Genomic DNA, 10,592 nt, shown 5'->3' on the forward strand with positions numbered 1-10,592 from the left:
TTCGAAATCATGTGTGATGCAAGTGACTTTGCAGTTGGAGCAATCTTGGGACAAAGAAAAGAAAAGCATTTTCACCCAATTTATTATGCTAGTAAAACACTTAACGATGCACAAGAGAATTACACAACAACTGAAAAAGAATTACTAGCTGTGGTATTTGCTTTTGATAAATTTCGTTCTTATCTTGTTCTTTCTAAAACAATAGTCTATACAGATTATGCAGCCATTCGATACCTTTTCAAGAAACAGGACGCAAAACCCCGTTTGATTAGGTGGATTTTACTCCTCCAAGAATTTGATATTGAAATCAAAGACAAAAGAGGAGCAGAAAACACCGCAGCAGATCATCTTTCACGCTTAGAAGACCCAGCTTTGGAGGCAACTAGGGACGAGAAAATCAACGAAAAATTTCCAACGGAGTCCTTAGAAATGGTGGAATACAAGGAAGAACCATGGTATGCCGACTACGCTAACTACTTAGCTAGCGGTATAGTCGCCAAAGGATGGGCATATCACCAAAGAAAGAAATTCTTTGTTGATGTAAAACATTACTTTTGGGAAGATCCTTATCTTTTCAAAATGTGTGCCGACCAACTCATCCGAAGGTGCGTACATGGTAGTGAAGCAAGAAGAATTCTCCGCCATTGTCATGAAGGTCCATGCGGAAGACATCATGGTGCCGCTAGTACCGCACGAAAGGTATTTGATTCAGGGTTTTATTGGCCCTCCATTTACAAAGACGCGCAAAGTCTTGTCAAGACATGTGATGCTTGCCAACGATCAGGTAATATTTCTTCCAAAAACGAAATGCCACAAAATGGCATTCTTGTTTGTGAAATTTTTGATGTGTGGGGACTCGACTTCATGGGACCTTTCCCACCGTCGAAAGGAAACAAATATATACTTGTGGCGGTCGATTACTTGTCTAAATGGGCCGAGGCCGAGGCACTTCCAACAACTGATGGAAGAGTTGTGGTAAGATTTCTGAAAAAATTATTCTCTCATTTTGGAACACCTAAAGCATTAATAAGTGATAGAGGTACCCATTTTTGTAATCACCAACTTGAAAAAATCTTAACAAGATATGGGGTCTATCACCGGGTCTCAACATCATATCACCCTCAAATAAACGGACAAGCCAAAGTGACTAATAGAGGTTTAAAACGAATACTTGAAAAAACCGTAGGATTAAATAAAAAGGAATGGGCCGATAAATTAGACGATGCTTTATGGGCTTTTCGAACTGCTTATAAAACAACGATAGGCACAACCCCATATAAGCCCTATGGAAAAAGTTGTCATTTGCCGGTAGAAATAGCTCACAAGGCCTACTGCGCAATAAAAAATGTAAACTTAGATTTAGAATTTGCCGGTAAAAATCAATTCTGTCAAATAAATGAATTAGACGAATTAAGGAATTATGCATACTCTAACTCCGAAATTTATAAGGAAAGAATGAAAAATTTGCATGATAAATATATTAAACCTAATAAATTTCGAGTAGAAGATCAAGTTCTTTTGTTTAATTCATGACTTCAATTATTTCTGGGTAAACTAAAATCTAGGTGGTCAGGACCTTTTTCCATCACCCATATTTTTCCTCACGGTGCAGTAGAAATTAAATCTCGGAATGGAATTCCATTCAAAGTCAATGGCCAACGGCTGAAACTCTATCAAGGATTTATTGAGGATGAGGAGGAAGAAATCTCGCTTCAAACGGTCGACGAGTAAAAGCATCAACATCATACCTGGTAAGTTACGAAGAAGCGGATGAACATCGAAACTGGTAAGTCTTCTAACCGAGTTTTGGGAAAACAGGGCACTCACACCAGCACTTTAAAAAAAATTTGATCGACACGGGGCCGTGTCCGCGCAATTGTCGGGATAAAACCCCTTTTCAAAACAGTTTCTTCATTTCAACACGCCCCGTTTCCCCATAAAACGCTCTGGTCCGGGCGATTTTCCGCAAAAATTCGACGTCTCCTCTCGGTCTAACAACATCAAGGTATGATTCTATCACCATTAGTAGTTAGATTAGTTACTTGCATGTAGTTAAAACATCAAAAATTTGGGGAAAAATCTAGGGTTCTTGAAGTTCATCCAGATCGAACCTCAAATTTTTGCATAAATCTGTTAGCATTAGTTTAGATTAGTGTTATGGGAAGTAAATCCACTTGTATTGTTTATAGATTTGCCTGATTTCTCACAAAAACCCCAAACCCTTGTTTTTGAACCGAAAAAGATAAAATTGAAGGGGTAAACGGTTTGTTTTGGGAAAAACGGCACTTCGGGTTTCATTTTCGGGAAAAACCGCACCTACTTGACCAAAAATTTTCAAGTTTTCGGGACCGAGTCGAAAAATGAAAATTTTGAGTAACAGACGCCTGGACACGGGGTCGTGCCCGCTGAGCACGGGGCCGTGTCCAGCCCACTATTTTCAGTTTTCTCCGAAAATTTCACCGTTTTGTGCTAACATTTTGGTGTATTCTTTCAGATGTCGAAGAAGTTCACAAGGTTCAACGCCAATGAGCTTGATGCTAGAGCAAGATACGACGTACTTCAAACAAGACCGGAAGAATACCCAAGACAAGCATGTATGGACCTGTTAGCCATGGTGAACCAACTTGACCGGTTTAACAACCTCATTACCGGCCCTCTAAGGATTGCCCTAACCACTTGACTTCGCTCCGTCCACGAGTGCACTATGGAGTTCTATAGCACCTTCTCGTTCAATTCAAGGTGCGACCCTTTCGACAATGATGGGGTGGCATTCCGATGCGGTGGAACGAAGTACTCGATCTCAATGGCACAATTCGGGTCAATAGTTGGGCTGTATACGGTGGAAGATTCGGGTAATGAAGAGAACACCGGAGGGGTGCGAGATTTGGATGAGAACGAACGCCAAGCCGCGTGGGTTCAGATTGGTGAAGGGCACTACAACCCAAGCAGCACTAAGAGTACTAAGTTGAGGGACCCACTCTACCGATACATCCATAGGGTCCTCGGTTACTCTCCTAGCCAAAGGCATGATAACGGTGGCGTTGTTGGGTTGAGAGATTTGATAGTCCTTCACTACATTCATACCCGAAGACCCCTCGATGTTCCTTATCTCCTACTCCGAAACATGCATTGGAACCTATCTTCTTCGGGGGATGGATATACCGTCTCTTCAAGCACTTCGTGAACATACCTAGGTCTTTCGAAAGGAGCCCATGGTCGGGAAGAGTGGATGTACACATCTGCCGCTCCATGAACCTAATCTATGACGCGGAAGACAGGTCGGTTAGCTTCCAGAGGATGCAAGGGCATGCATAGAACCCGCAAGAGGCGCTAGTCCTTCACGTTCCACAGTTTCAACAACCTCCTCATTACCAGTACCAGCCTCACGGTGATCCTGGCCAATCCTCCTCACAAGGAGGTGGTTTTCCTAACTTCCAAAGTTTACATTATTTATTGCAGGAAAACCTCATGTGCACTAGGAACACATACAACCTCACCAACAACACGTACAACCGGGTCAGAGCCATTGAGAGAAACATCCCCGATATTCAAGATGACATCGGGAACATCCAGGAGTACATGGCGGGGCATGGAGGAGGAGGTGATGACGATGATGAAGACATGGACTAGGCAGGTGGAGTAAGAGCAGGAGCGGCTGGTTGGTAATCCCACAGGTTAACCCCTCTAACTATTTTTATTTTCTGCTTTTGTTTTTATTTTTAACTTTGTGTTTGGATGTTGAACTTGGTAATCTAGGATGTTTGCTATTGGTTGGTGTGGTGTTTATTGATAAAACAGGTACATACGAGGCTTAGAGTACTAAACATTAGTACTACTAAAGCCGAGACAGGAAAACCGGAGCCAGAAACCTGTTTTTCACCTTTGCAGATTGTCTACACGGGGTCGTGTCCGGCTGACACGCCCCCGTGCCCACTTCCCAGATCTGCTGTTTGTTTAAACTCTGCAGATATTTGCCCGACACAGGGTCGTGTCCAGCCAACACGCCCACGTGTCCACCTTCTGTAAGTTTTCGTTACTGGCACCTGAACACGGGGACGTGTCTACCCGACACGGGGCCGTGTCCAGGCTCCCAGTAACACAAAAATTTTGCTTTTTACACCTGTTTACACATTTAATCAACCTAAAAACTTATTTTTGGGACACATTGAGGACAATGTGTAATTTAAGTGTGGGGGGGATGCTAAAACTTTGAATCTTGCAAGTCCTAATTAACAAGCCTTACACAAAACTCTATTGGAACCGCTAATCACCCCAATTTTTTTTCAAAAATTTTCATTTTTTTTACTTGTCTAGGTTTAATTTGGGAATTTCAAGTTCTACCAAGGTTATATTTTTACAAATTTACAACCGATAGCGTCGTGATAAAAAGAACCAACATAAGAAAATTATGAAACGGCATGACAAACTTAGTTAAAATTTGATTATATATACTTGATCACATAAAAACCCATTTCCACAAAAGTGAGTTTTGAGCCTTTATTGAGCATACAAATACATATCTTTACACTAAATGCTCATTTTTCGTTTCTTGTGTGAATAGCCGCTTGGTTCTTACAACTCTAGAACTTGCCACGACAATGCATTCCCGGTCCTTACCAACTTAAACCCGAGCAAGTAAATGATGGAGGCATTAGGACTAGCCATTTTTCTTTCTACACCATTATTTTTTTACCACCTACCCAAAATCCCCCTAGTTAACCCCTTTGAGCCTAAACCTTTTCATTTCTTAACCCAAAACAAACACCCTTTTTACCCACCTAAACTGTTTTTCATTTTAACCCTTTCTTTTAGTAACAAAGCTCGGTTTTTCTTATGACTTATGAAAAAAATGATGAAACCAAATAAATAAACAAGTTTATCAAAAATATTTTGAAAGAAATGGTTCATAAAAATAAAATAAATTGTCAAAAATAAAAAAGTCTTTCAAAAACCGATGCTTTTTACGCTTTTCGCCCTTTTACTAACCACTAACCCAACCACCCACCTTTAGCCCAAGCCTAACCCTTCACCCAAAAAGTCCTCTTGATAGTTACAAAGGTATATAGTTAAAAAGGAGGAGGATTGATTGCTTGGCAAGCTTATAGTAGGAGTAAGTTACATGCCGCTCTCGAGTGATTCACTAAAATACATCTTCGGCCGAGTGTTGAGTGATTCCCCATGAGGTGTGTGAACTTGTATATAAATGAAATTTTTAAAAAGGCATGTTATGCCCTAATAAGTAATTTATCTTATGTAATGTTTTTAATAAATCATGACGAATAGGATTGTAAATAAATAAAAATAAAACTTAATAAAGAATCTTGGAAATCCCGATACTCTATGACAAGCCCAAAAACCTTCTCTTCTACCTATTCCATTTGGGAGTGAAAAAAAGCCACATTATAAGGAGTTTTGCTTGAGGACAAGCAAAGATTCAAGTGTGGGGGTATTTGATGTGCACAAAATGCAACATATAAATTACATCAATTGTGGCATAAAACTAACCCTTTTTTAGTACTAATGTTGGAAAAAAGTGTGCTTTTGTCTTCCTTTTGTATTTTCAGGATTAAATGAGCTCAAATAAACAAAAGAAGCAAAAAGGCAGCTAAATCTAACATAAATACAAGAAAAGGAACAAACGTGGCATGCCCGACCTCCCGACAGCATCTTACCAAGCAAAACAAGAGAACAGAAGGCTGAACACGCCCCGTGCTTAGTGAGCACGGGGGCGTGCCCAAGTTTCAGCAGAAAAGACAAAGTGGTAGAAGCTTCCATCGCCCACCACGGGGCCGTGCTCAGCGGACACGGGGCCATGATCAAGTATAAGATTCGCGGAATCCAGGCAAATCTTGATAGTACAGATATGCTTCTGCACACGGGGTCGTGCCCAGCGGACACGGGGGTGTGGTCAACTAATGCAGACAAACTGCATTTAATGAAGAAAGAGAGGAGGATAGACACGGGGCCGTGCCCGAGCTTCTGTTCAGCCTATAAATAGGAGTGCTTGGAGCTCTTGCAACTCATCCCTTGGCACACCACCTCTCTCACACTTCACCCACCACCCACAACCATCACAACACCATCATCCACCACCACCATCCATTGTCCATCATAGAGTGTGTGAGTCATCTCGGGATCCAAGATTGATCGTAAGAGTTCTTGACAATCAAAGCCCATGTTTGCCTAAGTTTCTTACATCACTTGGTGAAGACAAGTGTTTAGTGTAATACTTTTTATTTTTAATCTTTTCGCACTTTTTAATGGTTATGTATTAATGACTTTAATAACTAGTTTCTTATGTTGAAGGTGATTCTTCCTTATCGTTTGTCCGTGGTGTCTTGGCATTATTTTACTGTCTATATAAAATAAAAGATTTTCACCATTCATATCTCCACGGTCTATATGGAGGTATGTTGGCTACCTGGTCGGGGGTTAAGGGAACGGTTTGGTAAGAGTCTTGCCATTGTTCAGTGTATAGATCCTGCAAAGGACCTGGGTCAAATTTAGTAGGATCTCCTTCAATACCCAACGGTATTGGATGGCGGGGGTCCAAACTCTTTGACCCCCTCATAAGTTAAACTACTATTAAAACTTTAACCCGGCTACTTAGGACTGTATCCCTGCTGACTCAGACTACTTATCCGATGGTAACGTCACCTTCAAAAGAGGGGCCTACCACATTATGCATTAATAACTTAATTAATTATCTTTCAATAATCCGACCCTATACGATTGTATCCTTGCTGAATCAAACTACTGGGTTGAGGGTAACGTCACCTTCAAAAGAGGGGCCCACTACAATAACTAAGATAATCTCTTAAACAAGTGCAAAAATGCGGAAATAATCAAAGGTTACACTACACACGAGTCGGATCCAAGTGATTCATCTTGTCTATCTGTTTTTACTTTTATTTTACTTTTCAGCTTCTTAGTTAGTTTTATTTTTCTAGTTTAAAAACCTTTTTCTAACCTTTTTGATTTGATTAGACGTTGAGGATAAACCGATATTAAAAGCTCTTGTGTCCTTGGACGGCCTCGGTATCTTACCAACACTATACTACGTCCACGATGGGTGCACTTGCCCATATGTGTGTTTAGTGTTAGTAAATATTGTGTTTTATAAATTTAAAACTTGGCTAAAAAGTGTAAAAGGGCAAAAATATACACCTAAAATATATCACACCTAACGCATATCATCAGCTCTTGGATAACTTGCAGGAATGCCTGCAAAGTCTAGCTGGCTCGTGATTATCTTTGTCAGAAAACGAGGATACATCAAGAAAGGCTTGCCAACCCACATGTTACTTGCAAAATCTCTCATTAGATAATAAGAGAAATTGTAAGGTACTTTGAGTACAATTGCCAGTATAGGCTCCATCAATCTAAGAGACACTTCATGATGATTGATGGCCTTCTTTGAAAAGCATGCACCCATCTGTGTGACCAGATATTGCCATGGCTTGATAAAGCCATGTTTGTTGATTGCTCGTTGTTGGGTTTGCGTATGGTAACCCATTTGCCTCAGGACATCATCCTTCTGAGCCCTTGTGAATGTCAGGATGTCATTCTTATCATCGAGTTGAAGAGCTGTCATGATAGTGGCTTCATTTAACAGAATTTTTTGATTTAGCACCTCACTCTCGATGGCCATTTGTTCCCTGTTCTCATACTCATATAATGTTGCATTTTTCCAGAAGATTTGAAGAATCTCTGGATGAACAGTTATATGAGCAGTGAGGGCATAGTTCAAGTTACTACTCATGAGCATTTTGAGCACAACTTGACATCCTTCCCATTGAGGACCTTCCAGATTGGTCCTCAATCTAAGATTATGATATGGATATTGAACAAGTGGGAAGCATTCATCTTTGATGGTATTCATTTTGTGTATGTGAGAAAGTGTGAAGTGAAGAAGAAGTGTGAAGATGACAGATTTTAACTCAAATTGGTGATTATTTATAACAAACTTAATATTTGCCATAAATGGAAGCTACCAACTTGTAGATTTTCTTCACCACAATTTCTGTTATTTAATGATTATCAGAGGACAGAAAGTATAACAGAGATAAGTTTCTTCTCCACTTCATTTGCATTAAATGATCTAGGCGGCCAATTTCTGGTAATTTATCATGATAGCCTACCAATATGTCATTTCAGTCTTCTTAACAATGATGGGATGTAATTAATGAAGGAGAGAGAAAGTTTCATATTTAACAAGTTCCCAGAAATTTTCTGTTAAATGACGTTACCAGCACTAAGAGAAAAAAAAATATTATTATTATCAATAATAAAACCTTTTTTTAAATAATGTGCAGTTTATGACTATGCTGTCAAGAGATATGAATAATAAGGATGATGACATGCAGTAATTTGTTTTAATGATCTTATGATAATTTTGATTAACCGATCATATTTTTCTGATGATTCACCAGAATTTTCTGATGATTTGTCAGGTGTTCTGATGTTGCATCAGATTTTTGATGATGTCATCAGATTTTCCGATAATTTATCAGATTTTCAGGTGACTTATCAGATATATGATTTTTTTTAATTATCATTAAAACATCTTTTCAAGCATTTCTCTGGTGATAAGAGATTTTTATCACAGAATTGACCATAACTTAGCAAATTATACTTTAAGCCTTCAACATAGGCTACTTTCTCAATGGTCAAGCATCCGTACCTTATACATCCGTATCCCATGATCCTCCCTTTCACTCCATTTCCAAAATGCACGTGATGGTCCTGAAATGAAATGGTTAGAGGGTTTTAGATACCCAGGCATGCTTGGGTACTCTTTCTGATGATATTTTAGTCTTATTACTTCTTCTAAATGACCTTTCATCAGAATTTCTGTTATATGCTGAGCCATTAACAAAATTTTTCTTTTTCTTTTGGAGATGTTGTTGAACAAGCTTCAGTATGTCAACACACATACAAGATTCATCAGAAATTTCTGATATACTTTCTTGTGATGGAATGATGGGATAGTTTTGAAAAGATGAGTGAACTGCTTCTGGAGTTTTTACAAACTCTATATTGCATTCACTTCTTTTTGGTTCAAAGTTGGGCTTATCAAAGGAATATTCAGAACATGTTGATTTGCAAGTTTCAGAATCAGATTCTGATGAAAATTTATCAGAAATCTGTTGAGTTGCTTTTACAAAGACAGTGGGTCTGTTACTTGTTCTTACATAAACCAAACCCTCTCCTTTGTTCTTTGGAGTGGACTCAATAAAATTTATGAGTTCTTTTGCTTGTTGAAAACCTCTTACATTAATTTCTTTATCATTGATTTTCTTGTAAAGATCTCTTCTTTCATTTTCATAGAAATCGATTTTAGCTCTTTGATCTAAACTTTGTTCTATTAGTAATTGGTTTTCAAGAATAATTTTATTCAAGGTCCTTTGTAACTCATCAGATTTTTTACCATCTGATTCATGTTTAAGTTGTAGGTTTAAAAAATCTGACATGAGCTCATTTAGCTTGTGTTCAAGATCAAGATTGTCTAAACTTACCTGTTGTCCTGAAGTTTCTGGTATGTCATCAGAAAGTGCCATGAGACAGAAGTTGGCCATTTCTTCTTCTTCTTCATCAGAAGAGTCATCAGATAGCCATGTATCTGTCCCAGCAATTAAGCTGACTTGCTGCTGCCTCTTAGCTTCCTCAAGCTTCTTCTCATAATAAGCAACGTCTTTCAGCTTCTTGGTCTTGCACTCAGATGCATAATGACATTTTTGCTTGCACTTATAACACACCACCTCAGCCTTCCATTTATCCTTAGATCTAACTTCTTCTTTAGATCTTTCATCCATCCTCCCTCTGTCACTCCTCTGGTATCTCTGGCCTCCACCCCTCAACCTCTGCTCAAATGTTTTTGTGAGCAGTGCTATAGCTTCAGCAAAGGCTGAAAAATCTGATGATGTGTCAGAAATTTCAAAACTTTGGCTGTTTGAAGGTTGTGGATCATTGGAAGTGGTTGGTCTTTGTGGGTTTGAGATAAGAGCTAAAGATCCCCCTCTTTGAATGGATTGTTCAAATATTTCTTCCTCTCTGGGGATCAAGATGCTGTATAAGTCATGAAGACTCATGTTTCCTAGTTCTAAGGTTGAGGACAAAGTCATGGTCAGACTTCTCCATTCTCTAGGTAAAGCATCAAGAAATTTTATGTTTCTTTCATCATTTGACTTTGTTATACCAAATTTCTTTAGCTCGTTTAAAAGTTTTGTAAACCTTTGATATGTATCATTTAATTTTTCGTTTGGTAAACTTTTAAACCTCTCATATGAGGAAACATTGCTTGTTCTCTTGTTTCTCTTCATCCTTTCTCCTCCTTCACAAAGATTTTCCAACTGATCCCATATTTCCTTAGCTGATGCACATGCATCAACTTGTGAAAATATGTCATTGGGGATGGCCATTATTAAGAGTGACTTTGCCCTTTCATCCCCAGCCACCAGATCCTTGTCTTCCGCGCTCCAGTTTATTTCACTTTTGGGAGCACGGGAGGCAGGGATTGCTGGTGTTTGGTCAGTTGCTGGAACTGCTGGTATATAAATCATTGGTATATGTGGACCCCTTTCAATGGATTG

The sequence above is a fragment of the Helianthus annuus genome, chromosome 7, assembly GCF_002127325.2.
Source record: "Helianthus annuus cultivar XRQ/B chromosome 7, HanXRQr2.0-SUNRISE, whole genome shotgun sequence".
NCBI lineage: Eukaryota > Viridiplantae > Streptophyta > Magnoliopsida > Asterales > Asteraceae > Helianthus > Helianthus annuus.